Raw genomic sequence first — 18,921 nt, forward strand, 5'->3', positions numbered from 1 at the left:
CTGTAATGCCATTCAAATAGCACACTCCCGGGTTTGCTAGTTTTGTCTCTAAAGAGGGAACATTTGTGATGACTGACAAAAGCCACTACTGTTTCTCCCCTCTTTTGCCAGCTCTCTCTTCCTCTTTATGCTTTGGTGACAAATAACCTTTTCTGCTTCTCACACTTCACCCAGGACATGCACCCCCGCACACTCCGAGCCCAGTCAACACACTCTGTTGTCAGTCACCGTGAGTCCTGACATACACGCATCTCTCTACGCTTCCATGTCTTTCCTCTTCGTTATTAAAATACAGACTGCGCAAAGTGACACTTTCTCTGCTTTTGGCATGATTGGTTATGTTGAGTTCTTGGAAGAAAGGAAACAGACCCATTCATCTACATTTTAATCAAGAGCATACATGCTTTAAATATTAAAGCCTGCAGGGGAAGGTGAGTCCCCAGCTGTCTTATGCAGACCTGACAGGAGGCTAAAAACCTGTGCCCTAAAAGCACTATCGCGAAAGTTCTACTTATGATCGGACTTTCTTTTTTCTTTAGAGCACTGATTCCATTCAGACATGGCATGGGACATGGTTTATTTAATAAAGTGGATTTTTGTATTAGATTAGACGGCCAATTTTGAATGATGCTGTGCTGGCACAGTCACAGTCTGTCGTTTAGCATGAATTACAATGCAGAGATGTTGACAAAAGCCATTTTGCAAGGTCACTTGTCACAAAGGATTTAAAGGAAACTCAAAGTGATTGATTGACCTCCCAGAGTATGGAGACGGAAAGAAAGAGGCACATATCCCACTCTGCCTGTGCTGTTAAACTACGCTGTGTGTGTAAATGAGTCGCTGATAAATTAATAGTTATTTGTCATTCAACAAAAGTGACTCATTGGCTACTTTACTAAGCAAATCAAAGATGGCATTTTTATTAACATGCCCAATCTGTAAACTCTCGATTGTAACTTTGCTGCTCAAATCAAATATCGCATTTTGAATTTCATGTTTTTCGCTGTTTAACGATAATGAAAAGTTGAGTTCTGAGAGGTTATCTTTGAATTTATAGATTTGGCTTTTCGTTATTATGTCATTAAGAAAATATTGATAAGATTAATACAAAACAAACCAAAAAACAGGATCTGTTACTTACAATTATGTATTCATTACTTACATCACTTACATTTCCCATGTACCACAGAACATGGAACAAAAAGAGAACAAATATAGCCAATGTGAACAAAAAGAAAGGCAAAAGAATGAATTCAGGCCAGTTAATTTGCACTATGTGGTCTGACTGTCAGGGATGGGGGCACAAATAAGACTCAAGCCAGCAAATTAAGCCGATTTTACTTACTTTGGTTCCTTCCTACACTTGGCTAACCCCTCTTTTTTACAAGACTAGTTTTTCCCTGGCTCTTGTCAAGCTCGCCCCTTATCCTTTTCAGCAAAGCATGGGCGCTATTCATCAAGGACACTGTAAGCGTTCATCACACGACCGATTATTCCTGCATTCTCCCATTCCTGTCCTTCTCATTTGATCTCCATCAACGAGGTCTTGTTCTCTCTCTCTCTCTCTCTGTCCCCTCTTAATAATTAGCCTCCATGCAGACACACACACACACACACACACACACACACACACACGCACACACGCTCACACACACAGAATGTGATAATGAAGCAAGGAGGAGAGAGATTCCAATTTGGAGTACAGCTAACCCTTCAGAGATGCACTATTTAATTCTTAATTCATCCTCTAAAGGCCACACTGGAAGTTTCAGTGTAACATCAGTGTACAGTATAACATTGGACAGCCAATCTGCAACCAAGTAAATAAAAAAAAAAAATCAGGGACAGACGGAAAAAAAAGGTACTTATTCAATACAATTATAAAGGTGTAAACTCTTGACTTCATTAACAGCTTGACAATTAAAAAAAAACTCAACAAATAGAAAAGTTAACTGGGAGCCCTAAAAACACAGTGCACAGATCACTTCATTAGGTACACCACTTCAGTTGCTCGTTTACGCAAACATCTCAACAGCCAGTAACATAATCAGTGTATTTAGGCAAGTAGACATGGTTCAGATGACATGCTCAAATTCAAACTCAGCATCAGAATCGGGAAGAAAGGTGATTTCATTGACGCTGAATGTGCCAGACAGGCTGGTCTGAGTATTTCAGAAACTGCTGATCTACTGGGATTTTCCTGCACAACCATCTCTAGGGTTTACAGACGCTGGTCCAGTGTGAAAAAGAGAGAGCGAGAAAAAAATCCAGTTCTCTTGACTTGTTAAAGTAAGAGGTAGGAGGAAAACCACCCTAGTGCTTCGAGCGGAGGGGAAGGCAAAAACAACCCAAATAACCACTTGTTACAATCAAGACATGCAGAATAGCTTCTCTGTATGCACAGTACGTCCAACCTTAAAGCAGATTGGCTAGAGCAGCAGAAGACCTTACCAGGTGCTTCTCCTATAAGATAAGAAGAGGAATCTGTGGCTGCAGTTCACACGAAATTGCCAAAATTGGACAATAGAGGACTGGAAAAATGTTGCCTGGTCCAGTGAGTCTCGATTTCTGCAGTGAAATATTTGGATGTAAGCCACATAAACGCATGGATCCATCCTGCCTTGTATCAGTGGTTCAGGTAAGTGGCAGTGTTGTAATGGTTTGGAGAATATTTTCATTGTTTACATGTGACATCAGTTGCTAAGCCTGACTACCCCTTTATGACCTTAATGTCACCCTCTTCTGTTGGCTTCGAGCAGGATAACGCAGCATGTTACGAAGCTCAAATAATCTCAAACTGGCTCCTTGAACAAGACAATCAGTTCACTGTACTCAAGTGGGCTCTGTAGTCAACAGATTTCAATCCAGCTGAGCATCCTGAGATCAGAGATGGGCGGTAATACGTTACGTGTTGCTGTAATCCGATTACTTTTTTCAAGTAACGAGTAAAGTAAGCGATTACTATTGCAAAAAAGTAATTAGATTACTGTTACTTTCCCATAAGCACGCTGCGTTACTGCGTTACTAAACCATGATTTTGTTTGTGAGAGTGTCTCATGACAATGACTTAAGCGTGTGCAACGTTCGTGGTAACAGGAGTGCGAAGATCAACAACAGATAATATATCGAGTGTGGGAGAGAGTATGACTGTGCAGTGTTTAAAGCGTGGAAGTACTGACCTTACTTTGAGTTTGATTCAGTAAAAATTGACAAAAACATTAGCATCTGCTGTTCACTGCGTGGGAAGAAAACTTCTTTTTCCAGCAAAAAAAAGCCTAAACTTCTGAGCAAGTACCTAGCACGCTGCCACAGGAATGTGAAATTCACAGAGAAACCCCCGGATCCCTCCCACCGACGTGACCGCTGCGGTACCGGGCAAACATCCGCCTGCTGTACTCCTGCTAAACAGGTGAAAATAGATTTACGTGCGACAGGACTGCGTGCCGCTGAGTCTTTGATTTTATTTATTTGCTGTGTGTTTTACTTGCATCTCTTTGAAAGAGTGAGTGTAAATGCAAAAAAATATTTTATTTTATGTGCTGGATTATGCAGAAAATAGGTTTAAATGTTAAACAAATTTCTTCCAGTCAGAGAATGTTGCATGTAATTAAATTTTTTGCTTCATGCATAAAGTTAAAAGATTAAAACTAATAAAACAAGTTTTAAAAAGAGACTTTTCCATTTGATTACATTTTGTATGATGGATTATGCAGAAAAAATAGAATTGGGCTGAAAGGTCTATTGCTTTATTACCTATTCAGGTTGTGTATTGTTTTTAAGCTAAGTAACTAAGTAATTACTTTTGAAAATAAGTAATCAGTAAAGTAACGGAATTACTTTTTTGGAGAAGTAATCAGTAATTAGTTATTAATTACTTTTTTCAAGTAACTTGACCAGCACTGCCTGGTATGTGGTGAAATGTAAGCTTGGTATCATGGATGTGCAGTTAGCAAATCTGCAGCAAATGTGTGAAGCTATCATGTCAATATGGACAAAAATCCAAGAGTGTGTACCTGATCTGCCTTCTCAGTTATTTTCAAGAAAAACTTATTTTGTCCCAGATTAAGTTTCTATGATGATTGAGAGACATTTTAAAATTACTCTAAGTGACGTATTATCTTCCTCTCTTCCTACAAAAGAAGTTGAAAGAGTCATCACCCTGGTAAGCTACTTAAATGAGGGTAACACCATTGTCAAAGGATGCATTTTCCTTTCCTAATCCTAACCAAATAGTGATTGAAAAAATGTCTTAAAAAGTCCTAAAAAACTGGGCCTAAATCTTATTCTCGTGGGTGAAAATCCACAGTCTGGCATATGGCACTACAATTGTCTTCTCTTTCCAACTGTGGCCTTTATCTTTATTCTGTCTTATACTGTAGCCATGTTGCTACTACGTCAAAGCATATTTGAGAATCTAGTTCACTTTCATGGGACTGTTATTGTTGGAAAATAGGGTAAGCCTAAATTCTATTTATATCAAAACATTACAAAAACAAGACAAAAGAAATGACATACTGAACTGAAGGCTTCGTTGTTTATATCACTGTAACTGTCTGGTAAAGGAAAGGGCAGTTTTAAACTCTTACTGCTTCTTCACTTTTATCTCTAGTCAAGCATTTAGTTCAGAATATCGCTCTCATTTGAATTAATCCTTCTACAAACATGCTGCATGCATGGATCAACCACAGTGCACTTACATTCTCCCTGGGGGAGACAAACTGATAGGATTGATTGACAGACCAGGAGGGTGTTGCAGTGGCATAATTTATCTCTGAATGGCTGCTACGGAGTTCGCATTGTGGAAGATAATGTCATTTTGCGCCTAATAAGCTAATGGATCCTAAATCCATTTTTTAGCGTGCATATGAGCTGAACGCCATTACCGTAATGGTGATGCACGTAGGGATGGAGAGAATGGCAGCAAATGTTATTTGAGTTTAAATCCACTCAAACCTCTAACATGTGGTGGATGGATTATGACAGATGAAGAGACAGAGGCAGCGTTAGCTCTCCAGTTAACTCTGCCCGTGTGTTCAGCTTTTGCTTTTTTCAGAGGGATTAGAATGTATGGAATTATTGGAATTAAGGAACTATATAGTTGATTGCTTATAAAATCCCGTATCACTTATTAATATGAATGCACAATACTGAAATTAAAATTGATGATATTCCTATATAGCATATCATAACAAAAACCATGTGATATAAACAGTTGCTCTAATGACCTTTCCCAAAAATGCTTTGTCTTAATCAGATTTAAACTCTGTCATGTCCAAGAGGCCATGTATCAAATGGCCATTTACATTGTTATCATATTGCAAAATGTTATCTGAGTCTTGACATTTTATAGGTTCTGACCTATTCCTATGCAGCTTATATATCAGACATTTTGGATCATACTGATATGATAGCACCATGATGCAAATCCTCTTTTCCCACCACATCCCAAAGGTGGATTGAGATCTGGTGACTGTGGAGGTCAGGATTTCAAACTCCCCCACTCTGACCTGCTCTGCACTGACTCAATATCCCATTCTCAGCCCTGCAGTAATGACTTTTGTTTTCATCTAACTACAGTCTATACAATCCTATATATTTATTTATCAATCACAACCAGCTAGCTCTGACTCATGTTAGAGCAGGTTAAAATTTGTGTAAACAATTATGTTGCTAGGCATCCCAGCATGCCGCAGTCGTTGTTTTATATTAGTTTTATGTACTTGGTGGTTCTACCCATATGGAAAAGATATACGGTATATAAATCTTATAAAGTTTGTATCTGTCTTGTATGAAAAGCATATAAGAGTGAAAACAGATATAAGATCCCTTGAAAAATTATATAATGAAACTTGTATGTTTTGGATACTTACTAAAACAATGTATGAAAGTAATGAGAAAGTGGCCACTTTCATGAGTAATCACATATAAGTTTTTACTATTTCTTTTCCATATGGGTAGGTAAGAGTGGCTTTTTGATTGTTCACCCCCCACCCCCTACACACACACCGAAATCCAGTATTTGATGAATAAGCCCATTTTACTTAAAGTCATGAAAGATGAGATGATTTGGTTCTACTTTAAAACAGATGCCAAAAGATCAAAATAATCCTGTTGGCTGTTCTAATCTTAACTAAGCATCTGTATCATAGAGTGCTAGAATAGAAAGCCTAGGAACATATACATAGATTAGAATTGGATGGTTTAGGATATGTTAGCTTGGTGCCAGGACTTGACAACACCTTCCATAAATGATTTTAGTCTTGAAAGATTTCAGAAGTTGACTCGTCTGTTTCAGTTGTTGACTAGAACACTAAACACAGTGCGCTAAGCACAGAATTTTGGTAGCTATTTATTGGCAGAATTTCTATAAATGTAATAAAATTATAATTAATTCTTTTCATAAACAAACTGAGTAGCTCAGCCATTTTCATGCCAAACATCCACTGATTCCATCTCTTCAACGCTGATGGCTTTCTGCTTGTCTTGATAGTAAATTGAATAAGCAATGATTTGAAGAGTTTGAAGGAAATTCTAATAACAGTTTTCACTGTTTTATACGATTACACAATTAATCAAGAAAATAATCAGCAGATTAGTTTCAGCCCTAATTTTTAGATTTTCACACTAGATTGGCTAACTGGCACACAGACTGTTAAAGCTGATGAGACTTGACCAAGAAGAATTTGTTTGTCACTGTGCAAGAGAGAATAATTAAAGAAAATTATGTTTCTCATAGGCCATGACAAATGTGACTAATTCACTCTAGTATTTTGAGAAATGTGTGCAGAACCTTCTAAAAACACAATTATCATGGTTAATCTTCCTAATTTCATGAATTGCCACTAAAGTCATGCAACCATGATTACCAGCTGCGACAGAAAGCCTGCCATTGTTTTCATCGTGTGTGTATGGTAGTGTGTGTCATCATGGCAATATGCAGTCTTGGAGACTCCTATTGTAGAAGGAGCTAGCACAAAGGCAGCTTTGACTTTGACAGCAGCACAGCGTTGCAACCATGCAAAATGCAGTTATAAAATGTTTGACTGCTTCACTTTTAAGATCAATATTAAGGATGAGCTTGAAGGTGGGTGTAGTCAACTCATTGGTGCTGCTTGTATTCTGTGGTGTAACTGAGCACAGCACCACTTGTGTTTTTTTTTTTTTCTGGCTGGGTGATGAGGTGTCCTTTTTTCCTCCAAACATGATGCTTGGCATTCAGGCCACAGAGTGCAATCTTTGGGTTATCAGACAGGAGAATTTTGTTTTTCATGGTCTGAGAGTAATTCAGGTGCTTTTTTTTTGTAAACTGTAGAAATGGAGTGCTGCAGAAATGCTTATCCTTGTAGAAAATTCCTCTCTCTCCACAGAGCAATGCTGGAGCTCTGTCAGAGTGACCTTTGCGCTCTTCGTCACCTCCCTTACTAAGACCCTTCTACTCTGACTGCTCAGATTGGCAAAGGAAGCCAGTTTAAGGAAAAGTTCTACTCTTGAGTCATTTACAGATGATGGAGGCCACTGAGTTTTTGGGAGTCTTCTGACATTCAACTATGGGACCTTATGTAGACATCTATGTGCCTTTCCAAATGATGTCCAACAAATGTATTTACCACAGCTGGACTCGAATCAAGTTGTAGAAATATGTAACAGATGATCAGTGGACAAAGGATCCACCTGAGCTTCATTTTGAGTGTCATAACAAAGGCTTTTAATGCACTATATATATGTATATGGCATGCAGAATTTGTAGGTTAAAAATTACTTTAATCCATCCATCCATTCGCTACCGCTTATCCTTTTCAGGGTCACGGGGGGTGCTGGAGCCTATCCCAGCTGTCATAGGGCGAGAGGCGGGGTACACCCTGGACAGGTCGCCAGTCTGTCGCAGGGCTAACACACAAGGACAGACAACCATTCATACTCACATTCACTCGCACATTCACACCTAGTGGCAATTTGGATTATCCAATTAACCTATCCCCACAAACTGCATGTCTTTGGACGGTGGGAGGAAGCCGGAGTACCCGGAGGGAACCCACGCAGACACAGGGAGAACATGCAAACTCCACACAGAAAGACCCCGGCCTGATGGTGGAATTGAACTCAGGACCTTCTTGCTGTGCGGCAACAGTGCTAACCACCGTGCCACCGTGCTGCCCTACTTTAATCCATTTTGAAATAAGGCTGTAATAAGAGAGAATGTAGAACAAGTGAAGTGCTTGAATGCTTTCCAAAGCAATATCCACAGGCCTGTATTATGAAGGCATAAGTTGGGTAATTTTAGATTTAACCAAAGTTTCTAAGTTAATAAAAGTGGTTCACATTTTAGCAGGGTGACTTATGCTGCCCACCTGTTCAAGATTAGAGAACCACAGATACGAAATGCTTTTGCAATCATGCAATCAAGCTTGTGCAAGATCTCTCGACCTCGCAAAGACACACAGTGTCTAAAAATTTTAACAGAGTCTAAACTCTTTTTATTTCCCTAATGAGAATCTGTGAGTAATATAGATTCTTAGAAGCAGCTTTATTCTTACATTTCTGTTGGCTGCAAGCAATTTTAAACAATTTAATGTTCGATAAGCTTTAATATATGATCGTAAAACAGAAAAGCTATTTGCACTTCTTGACCCTATCAAATTTGCAAGGGCCAAGCTTACATTTCAATTCTGTTTTTAATATTTATTCTTTAGTTGCTCTCAGACTGTTAAACGCCACAGTGGCTGCAGCTGAAAGAATAAGGCTAAAATAGTCCTACACACATTTAAACCTTAATTTAATGGAATATGCAATTGTAACGTGTCAGATTCTCCCGTGTCTTAATGATAAAGCTGTAATACTGATAAGTCTATTAACTTGCAGTCGGCATTTTTGCTGGCTTTCCTTTCCGGCTTCAAATAGGCTAGACTTTATTAATATAGTACTTACCAAAGTGCTTAAAGCACACACAAAATCACACAGCACTTTTAATAGCCTATCATACTTTTCCTCTCACACACTGACACAGCTGTGTTGTCTGTAGTGAATGCATTGCTTTAACTTCTCCATATTTTTCTGATATTAGAATTTTTATCTTAATTTATAAAATCAGTTGCTACACTGCCAGTAGACAGGTTTCATTCACATGAAACCTGTCGATATGACCAATCACAGTCATATCGACAGGTTTCATGTGAATGGTTGACTTTCCTTGTGGGATGGTCAGCGTTGGGAAAGACATCCTGGGTATGATGAACTTCGAGATTCCCTCAGCCAACTGCTTCTGCAATGCACTGTCTTCCTCTCCAAGGAGATCAACTCTAAGGGCTGCAGCCAAACATCCTGATAAGTTCATTCATCTGCTATCGCTCACATTCTTGTACTAACACATTCTGTCACAAAGCAAATATTTGTTTTTGTTCAGGTCTTTTGATTGAACACCTCGGAGACTGCTGCTTTCCAAACCAAACACCACCAATATCTCGACAGTGTTCATAGCTACCCTCCTGACACCCTTGAACATGATAATATCTTTTATGAAGCCCATTCTCACATCTGTTGCTGTTCACCTTGTTTGGTGTGAAATCAAAGGAAGTGTCTTTTGTCGCAGTGGTACGCAGCGTATGCAAAATCCTAAAGGGCTTATAAAAACCTAGCACGTTGAAACAAATGTGGAAAGACACAAAAAGACTTCCAGATAAACAAAAAATGCAAATGAATTTGATAAAGGATTAAGTTACAATTAATACACTCAGCCACCCATACCCTCAATACACATTCACCAACACTCACACACTGTCACAAAAGCGATGATTTCATTTTCTGCATCAGAGACTTTCAAATTTGTCTAACCTCACATGACATTTTATGTAATTTGTTGTCATCATACTAACCTTAAATATGCTGCGGTCTTTTGTCATTTGGATTCTACTGTCCCTTTTAATCATGTTGGTTTCTTAATTAATTATTAGTGCTTCATTTTGTGTCCGAGTCCTGTTTAATAATGTGTGCTGCATTTCCTCAGAGTGTTTTCCAGCGTTTCTCATCAATGTTTAGCTGATCAGCTGTTTTTTTGTGTCCAGACAAACTGCATATGGCCTGTGACAGCTACAGTCCATTCATTTTGTGTTTTGTGTGTGTGGTTGAGAGGTGGTCCTTTGCTTATGACATTAAATTATGAATTGCAGCACATTTTTTCATGCTCTTCTCATATCCCGTTCCTCATATGTTGGAGCAAAGATGGCACATTACATATAAACATTTGTGTGCTACCTGCGTACAAATACTTTGATATTTGGACCGAAATTGAGTTTCACCACCAGAATGCATTTAGTCCTTGTGTCTCATTAAACATGCCGTCGGATATGTAATAGTTTTTATATGAACAGCCATTTGGCTTGGCTCATTATCATCATGCATAATAATTTCTCTCTGTATGGCTGTATAATGCCAGCAACTATGAGGGCATGCTGCAGGAGCATGACAACACATTGATGCCATGATATAACGTGCAGATGAATTGCCACTGGATTTTGTTCTTATTGTTTTTTAGATCATCTTTCAACATCAATATATTTTTCACACTGTAATAAAACATTTTAAACCATGACTGGGCAATTTTGAAGGGAACCTTTAGAAAATAGACTCAGAGGGCAACTCCCTCCTCCCTTTGGAATATTTTAGCGATCATCATCTCATCATTATCTGACCTGCCCCATAGCTTTTATACTTATCTGTATTTGTATTGATGCTCTTGTCATATTAGCCAGTTGACTACCTTTTAGGGGGGCATACTAATGCATCCCTGTGAAAGAGTACTGTCCTATTCATGCAGGATTAGCTTTACTGGAGGAACAAAAGCGATTCACCAGCCTAAAAATAAAAACAAACATAATGAAGAAGAAGCACAGTGAAAGCGCAAACCTCCGCCAAGGCAGCTCATTCTCTGGGCAGTATTTACTTTTATGGGAACAGTATTGTATTTCGTATATGCTCATTTTGTTTCCTTTATTCTTTTTAAACATACTTTAGGAAGTTTGTAGTGCAGTAAGAGTAACTTGAAGAGGTAAATGTGAAAGAAAGGGAGATGTGAAATATAAAAGTGAGCTTGGAGATCAAATGTGATATGACATTTGGATACAAACTATATGTGATATTTCTAACCCTCATATACCAATGAAAACAAAGACAGAGTTTTAAGCATAATTTGTTCTATCAAAGTTTGACTTTCTAGATCTTCTAGAAGAGGTCAGAGGTAAAACAACAACAACAAAAAACAAACAAACCCTGTCATAGTGCTACATATTCCCTATATGGCTGTATGTTGTCAATACAAACAATTGGAGTAAGAAATATACCTTTACATAGTTTAAAAGAAGGAACACACGAGAAGCTTGAGAAGTACGAAGGGCTCAGAGAAGAGCTGGAGAAGATGTGGAGGGTGAAGGTAACAGTGGTCTCAGTGGTAATCGGAGCACTAGGTGCGGTGACTCCCAAGCTAGGCAAGTGGCTCCAGCAGATCCCAGGATCAACATTGGAGATCTCTGTCCAGAAGAGCACAGTCCTAGGAAGAGCTGAGATGCGCAGTACCCTCAAGCTCCCAGGCCTCTGGTAGACAGACCACCCGCAGGGGCGAGAGGGGAATTTATATTTATGTGGTGGGGCGTGGTTTGTGGCACAGCCGCAGGGGAGGCTGACACACTGGCGTTCCATCAGTTTATCATGCCTCCCCTGCATAAGACTTGCCGGGATCTGAGCTTGGGGTTGTTGTGTGTGTGTTTGGGACGCAGCTGAAAAGCTGGATAGAACCAGCAACCAAATGAAAAGTGTAATGTGGTCGGGTCTGTCATCATCCCTATGACACAATATATATTTATAGCATTATTATCACTTTAGACCAATCTAATAATCTTGAAAAAGAGGTCAGAGGACAACCGTGGTATAATATTGGCTTCATTGGGTATTTCTATAATTTGCAAATGTTGCAACAGTATTCTCTGCAACTCCCACCTTTCTTCTGACCTGAGATTTGCTGCGATGGCAATTCTACAGGTCTGTGAAAGAAGGTTTTTGTCACGGTTTGCGGGGCAAGCCGTGTGGAGTTGAAATAGGACCCAAAATGCGGCAGCTCTGGTGCAGATGAGTGTTTATTTGACAACCGAAAATACAAACAGCAACGGTGTGGGTACCATGAAACAGGAAAACCTAAACTGGGTAGAACTAATAACACAAACCAGAAACAAGGATGCAGGGAGGTCCGGGGAAATACATATGGGAAGACGCAGGGAGACCGAGGGGAAACAACACAGACGAACCAGCAACTACCATGACAGAAGACACAACTTAAATACACTCAGAGAACACAGGGAGATTACACACAGGTGGGGAACACAGGTGACACTGATAAACATAATGAGACAGGGCAGGAGTGAACACAACATGACGCATACTGACGAGAGACTGTCAAAGTAAAACAGGAAGTACACAGAAGTTCAGACAGGAGGAGAGAGAGCACGGGGAGAACACAGACATAACAGGCTGGGGGAAACATGGACTAAACACAAAGAGAGACGAGAGCTCATAAATACACAGAGGGGCACAAAGGGGGTAAGAGTCACAAAGGGAAAACACTTAGGGAACACCACAACAGGACACCTCAGAAAACATGGCCTAAATAAGGAGTGAAAATACAAGGAACCAAGTATACTGGGCCAACATGGCCCAGGACCATGACAGTTTTAACAGGACTCAATGCAGTCCTGTAGTCTGGACCTTGATTCTTTCCTTTTTCAGCCACTCCGTTGTAGATTTAATGGTATGCCTGGGATCATTGTCCTGATGGATGACCCACTTTCAGCTTTATCTGTTGAACAGGTGGCCTCACATTTGACTCAGGAATACTTTGGTGTACAAAGGGGTTCGTGTTTGATTCAATGAGTGTAAAATGTCCAGGTCCTCTGGGTGCAAATCAATCCCAAATCATCACCTCTCCACCACCGTGCCAGATGGTATGAGGCATTTTTCCTGGTGCGCTGTGTTTGGTTTTCACCAGATCTAGCACTGTGTGTTATAGACATATACTTTTTAATTGGTCTCCTCTGTTTACATGACAAAAGTCTTGTCAGATGCAATTTTGCAAACCTAAGCTGTGCTACCATGTTCATTTTAGAGAGAAGAATCTTTCTCATGGCAATGTGTCTTGTTCTAATTCATGCTGTCATGAACTGTAGCATTTAGCATCCTAACTGAGGCCTGTAGAGTGTGAGATGCAGCTCTTGGTTTTTTTTTTTCAGCTTCTCTGACCTTGAGAGAAAAGGGCTTGGATATCTATTCCTGGGAATATTGTGTTAACACAGCTGAATGCTCCAGACCAGCAAACTCCCACAACGTCTGTTTTTTATAGAGGTGCTTACACGCTGATGATCAATTGAATGTATTTGATTAGGAACCCTTTTAAAAACATTCTGTCTGCTGCCAACAGATGATCTGCTTTATCTTCTCTCTATGTACCGTCTCTGTGTTTGTGCTCAAACACAAGCTGGGCAGTGGGCAAAGCTGAAGGAAGGCTGTATTTTAATCGACTGCAGGTCTGGCAATGAACAGATCAGATTCTGATTTTCTTCATTACTAAAAAAATGAATAGTTGCCAATAAGGTGAAAAAGCCACAAGCTATTAACAACCCACTGTCTGAATACTCACATTAAATTAAACTCGATTTTCTTTAGATGATAGTCAGCCAGCATGCGACTGAAAGGACACTCGTAAACTAAAGAGACATTTTCTTCACTGTCATGCTGAGCTTACACTATGTGATTTTTGGCCCATTTTGATCCGATTTTTGAGTCATGCGACCGTTTTGGCGATCAGAGAAATGGCTCTTTCCAAAATAAAAGCTATACTATACGCTTCTTCTGGGCTATATTCTCAGCAGCATATTAAACATATCAGGTCCCCATAAGGAGAATCATGTGCTAACGGCTGTCTAAATGACTCGGGTAAAGTTTGTAGCATGCGTACTTGTTGTTTTTGTCTGCTTCCACTTGTCTTTGCACTAGGATGATGTCGGCGTAAATGTGCAGTCATATTCGTTGTGTTCCCACTAGTGCTGTCAGCATAAATCTCGTTGAAATGACGTTAACGCCACAACACGGCAAATCTCCGTTAACGAGCTACCGCGGATCGCCCGTGCATGGAGCTGGACGGCCAACACGTTAACGAGCTAACTGCGCTAACACACTAGCTCCCACCCATGTAATTGAGCATTGCGTGGCACATCCAACATACTGTTTTACTTTAGTCCATGACGCGCTTACCTTCAGGGTCATACTTCACATGAAAACCAAAATAGTTCCAAACACCACATCTGAATGAGGGGAGGGGAGGTTCAATTTGCCATGTTGAAGAAGAGCTTAACTTCTGTCTCGCTAGCTTGCCCTGCACTCTGTATAATGTATTTTCCACACTATAAGGCACACTTAAAATTTTCTCAAAAATCGAGAGTGTGCCTTGTGTATGAATTCTGTGCTTACTGACCTCGAACCGATTTGGGCGTGCAGAAATCTGTTAAAAAATGTTTTAGTACAACTTTGGTAAGCCGCACGGCTTAATGGATTGTCAGAGCATTACGGCTGCCGTAGTGAGGAGCTTCGCGGAGTAATCTGAGTCCAAAAACTCCGTCCACTTCAGGTCCCAAAGTCAAACGAACACGGTCTAAATTCTTTCACCTTTAATTACATCAGCATTGCTGCTTTATCGGGTGTAACAATTGAGTTTTACATCCATGCATCCATGAAAACAGAATTTATTAAATTTAACGGAGTTAGAAGTTAACAGGAAGTTAGCTTGCTAGTTTACACCTAAACATTTCATACCATGTTCTGACTGAGAGATTTTTGAAACTAAAACGTACAGCTCTGCTACCACTTCCAACATAAATGAAGACAGAAAACTAAACAGCAGTGATGTTTGCAGGGTTACTGAAGTTGGACTACCTGGTAATGTTGTGCTATGTGATTGCTAGCAACACAGCTATGTTAGCATAACATTAGCACAGTGACGCTGGAGGATGAACACAAACTTTTTTTCCACTCAATAAAAGTTAACGTGAGGGATTCTGGTGGTTAGGGACAAATGCAATCGCATAGCAGCAGGAACAACATGGGAATAGAGCAGCTGTGAGAGAATTCAACATTAATGAATCAATGTTACGGATGTGGAGGAAGCACAGTTTTTGGCTTTCCCCATATTTCAAAAGTGCTTCATCTCTTTGCTATGACTGTCGCCCGCCATAATTTGCAGATGATAATGGTTTTAGCCGCTGCGATGCTTCCGACCAAAACAGGCGCAGCATGATGAAATCATCAACATGCGCTATCGCGATATAGTCAAAATCTCTATCGTTGGCCAAATTTATATAGTTTCTATCGTATATCGTTTATATCGTATATCGTTTATATCGCCCACCCCTATTTGCATGCTTTTTTTTTTTTACATCACATTGTGTCCTGCGTCCTGATTGCTGCAGACGATCTCCTCCGTGACGTCTCTCCTGTACAGTACAGAATCGCTGCACTGATCGCTAGCAGTGTGACTCTGAAGTGCAGTACTGTATGTCCACGATGTCCACGAAATGTTTTGCACCGTCAAAAAATTAAATTGGCTACTTGATTTCACCTATCGCTGGTTATTTTTAGAACATAACACCCGCGATAAACGAGGGGCCGCTGTTTACAGATACTGAGAAATATAACGTTTGAATCCCTTTTCTCTTTTGCTCTGAGGCGCGGGGTAAAGATATCGACAAGTCGATGAACATCATTTACAGATATATTGGGTAAATGCCCAAGACAGCTATAGAAATGTAAATCACTGCTTGATTCATTCATTTGCTTAACTTGTTTTGGACCGTAAACAGGGCGCGAATAGGACACCGGAAACAAAGCTCCCCACAGGAGTTTCCGCACCGGAAGTAGCATATGCTAACGTGCACATAGTCTATGAGCCAAGGCCGACATAAATGTGTTTTATCTACTTTATCATAAATGTAACAAAGTGTTTAGAAAGTTAGCACATACATGTCATTTTTCATATTTTTATGTATCCATCTATAGAACGCTGCATGTTATATTCTAAATCTGCCTGTTCTCTCTCAGAAACCTGCCTGCAGAAAATGAACCTAATGTATGTAATGCAAGGATGTAATCACTTTCAAGATGGAGAAAGAATAAAGTGACAATTATGAATCACTTAAATATGATAAGGAGATTCTGCAGGTCATTAATCAATGTATAAAACTAAAATAAAATGTATTTTTAGTGACACAGGATACAAACATGGAAGCAAGATGTATAATTAGGATTATTTATAATAAATATGAATAAATTATTGCAACTTCTTTAACCATAAAGAATAACTAAATCCTTCAGGACAATGTCTCATCAATGCACTGAACTCACTATGTTATCCCTCTAACAGCCTCCACATGTTCTCACTGTAATTTCCCCCTCATGAATGAATTTATGCTTGCACTAATCTGAATGTTTGGGGGAAAATCAAACGCATTTTACTCGCAGTAGTCAAGCTGACTTACCTTTGTTTGAATGACGACTTGTATGCGCTGACTCCACAGACAAGGTACGAAAAAATATCAGGCTACGTCAGTCTGTCTTCAGGGTTTCTACTCCACGGCCGTATTTCATACGGGTCCACATTTCCAATGCACGCTATTTTCTGCAAGTACCGCCACTTCGCCTCTGAACGCAATCGGTCTCTATACAGTCCATTCTCTTTTAAGCTGCTTTTAAGCATCTTTCTTGTAGTCGTCGTTCCAACACAGTGTGTTTGTTTTGATTCGTAGACCCCGAAAATGGTGCCACGCTCCCACAATGCATTGCGGCGTGACGTCAACTCCAAAGCCCTATAGGAGCACAGGGGTGTGTTTAAATGAGACACAGAGACAAGAATGTAACTCAAAAGAACCAGCCAACTTTAGTGAAATAAACCTTAAGGTTGACAAGCACAAGTTAAAGACACTTTACAATGGTAAAAATGAAACTTACAAAAAATGAAAGAAAACTAAAACACATAAACTACTAAGACAATGACTTGGTCAAGTGTTACTTTTGGTTTTCAATGTTTGGGTTTCAATGCTCGGGTGCACCCTAGTAACCTGACTCCTTAACTCTTATAGAAACAGATTAGACAAATCCAATGTACATTCAAATGAAAATCTCACACTCTTTTCACATGTGGAGAATGTTCTACACAACAGCTTATTATTCAGAGTCCCAAATAAAAAATGTCCAAGGGGTGAAAGAAAATAGGGGTGAGAGAATGTCAGTCAGTGGTCTCATGTACAACCAGCTGTGTGTGAAAGTGTGAGTGATACAGTCCTACCACACCGCAAGGTGCAGATCATCATCAAGTGGAAAAGAAGCAAATCTCAGTCTCTCTAAGTCCAGGTGGGAAGGCTCGCCATCTATTTCACTGGAGGAATCCACCTCAGGAACAATTCAGCATACAAAAAAAAAACCTTACCTGTCAACAGACAGGGTCAGAAGAGCAATTCAATTATTAATTATGCTGTTCTAGCTATAATTCACCATTTAGGATTTTGCTGACATCATACTCGACATCAATTTGCAATTAAAATACTCAAATTTGCAAAAATAAAACATCTCTCTTACACAAACTATGCATTAAACCAAGTAAAGTCAGTGCATATGCAACAATTATTAATCAAACAATTGAGATTAATTCAGTTTCGCAACGATAAAATGCAAAGCAGACTTAACTGAGACACACAATATGTGTTCACCGATCTCAGTGCATCACGGCCGAAGACAATGGTATGGTGTCTCTCGGTCGGAACATGCAGGGCTCTAAATAACGTAACAGGACATGTTGTTTTTCTCTTTAATAACAGTAATACGACATGAAGGAAAATAAACATAAGTTGCGATTCAAGTGTTACCTTACTTCTGGAAGCAGATTGAGATGAACTTTCAGGCAGTTGATAGCAACCAGAGCTAACAAAGGCTAACAGTTTAGCTCCACGCGGTACTTTCCAAAGTCGCCAGAAAACTGCGGCATTCGCCTGTTTACTCACTTTGGCTACTTTTAACATGGAAGGTAGCTGATAACCAGCGAACTTATGTGCAGCACAGTTAGCTGCAACTTATATCGAATACTTTTTCCAGTTTCTCAGGGATCAAAGTTTTGCAGCGCAGCTCTCTTTTTCTCCTGCCGGTGTTCTGACTAAACGTCCTACTTTGACAAAACGTCCTACAGTAAGTAGTTTATGTACATTTCTGCTGTCACAGAGTAATTCCAGCACAAATGTAAGTAGGTATGATGGTTTGCCACTTAACTTTGCCCATCAGAGTATGCTTGTAGCTAAAATTCATAAAGCCAGGGAGGTTTGCCACTTCATTTTACCCGTTAAAGTATGCTTGTAGGTCACATTCAGAAAGGTAGCATGGTTTGGCATGTAATTTTACCCATCAGAGTATGTTTCTAGCTCTTATTATCAAATGTAAGATGATTTGCCACTGAATTCTAGCTGTAAAATTATGCTTCTAGCTCATATTCACAAAGGTAGGACGATTTGCCACTTAATTATAGCTGTTAAAGTATGCTTGTACGTCACATTTACAAAGGTAGGACGGTTTGGCACTTAATCCTACCCATCAGAGTATGTTTGTAGCTTATATTCACAAAGGTAGGCCGGTTCGCCACTGAATTTCTTGTTGTGCGCATGCGTAGAAACAACGGGTAGGATGGTTTGTCAGGTAGGATGGATTCCCAGAACACCGGCACGCGACTACTTCCACACATAGCAGCGAACACAGAGCAGGTGGGTGGGACACACAGCGGCAGGATGCTTTCCGATTGGCCAAAGCATACTGGGACTTGTGCATTTCGATTGGTTGAGCAGGCTGTCCATC

This window comes from Copadichromis virginalis, linkage group LG1, assembly GCF_057382275.1.
Source record: "Copadichromis virginalis isolate Kocher_CV1m ecotype Utaka linkage group LG1, C_Virginalis_male_GT1.1, whole genome shotgun sequence".
Lineage (NCBI taxonomy): Eukaryota > Metazoa > Chordata > Actinopteri > Cichliformes > Cichlidae > Copadichromis > Copadichromis virginalis.